We start from the raw sequence: 1229 nt of genomic DNA on the forward strand, positions 1-1229 counted from the left end.
AAGGATAAAATGGATGACGGCTAACTGGTAAAGGACAAATGTCGAAAAATGAAAATGCAATAGAAATACTGTATATTTCTAGAAAGCAAGGGAAAGAACGAGCGAAAGAGAAACTAGAGTTTGATATTATAAAGGAAGAGAGAGAGAGAGAGAGAAACGGAATATAGCAACAGGAATGAGATATTGCCGGAGAGAGAGAGAGAGAGAGAGAGAGAGAGAGAGAGATGCAGAAATACTCAGACAGACAAAATGACATACGGACGAAGGGAAAGAAAGAAATAGGAGAGAGAGAGAGAGAAAGAAAAATAAAAACGGTGACAAAGAGACAGAAGCAAAGAAAGATACACAAACAGACAAACATACAACCATACAAGCAGGCAGGCAGAGAGCGAATGAGAAAGGGAGCAGAAGAAGAAGAGAGAGAGACGATAATTACGAGGAGACCGCGAGAGAAGACTCACATTACCATAATTACCACAGATTCATTAACTCGCAGCCGTGCATTAGCAAGGAGTGTTTAACTGTGGCAAGTTAATAACAGACCCGTAATTGCAGCTGAGATAATTGTGGTTAGTTAATTATTGTGGTTATGTCACTGTGCTTAGTTATTGCGATTAAGTTAATACGGTGTTACAGGCTGGTTCAAGGGAACGTGCGAAGACTTAATTCTTTTTTCCTTTTTTTCTCTTTCTTTTTTTTTCCTTTTTTCTGACTAAAAAAAGAACTTGAACAGAGAGAGAAAGAGAGAGAGAGAGACAGAGAGAGCGTGTGAGAGAGAGAGAGACAGAGAGAGCGTGTGAGAGAGAGAGAGACAGAGAGAGCGTGTGAGAGTGAGAGAGAGAATTATATAGACAGACAGATAGATAGATAGGCAGAGAAAGAGAGGAAGCGGAAGGAGGTACAAGGGACGACGTGATAAAAGGCCGGAATGAGTAAAGTAAAATATCGCAGAATTTGTTAACCGATAATTAATTTGGTCGCGGCCTATGTGCCTATGTGTGTGTGTGCTCTTAATCCATTTAAGATAACGCTGGCTGGCTTTAAAGATTTAAAGTTGGGTACAGGCTTAGTCCAGAATGTAAAAGTTTATCTTGTTAAATGTGTATTAGGTATATGTAGCCTGCGCCGGAACTGTTATCATTTATTAAAAAACGCCGGGATTGTGGGGCAGAGATTTCCAGATTGAGATGTGATCGGCTTATTTCTCTGTCTCTCTGTTCGTTTGTCTA

Source organism: Penaeus vannamei, chromosome 18 (genome assembly GCF_042767895.1).
Source record: "Penaeus vannamei isolate JL-2024 chromosome 18, ASM4276789v1, whole genome shotgun sequence".
In the NCBI taxonomy this organism is placed as follows: domain Eukaryota; kingdom Metazoa; phylum Arthropoda; class Malacostraca; order Decapoda; family Penaeidae; genus Penaeus; species Penaeus vannamei.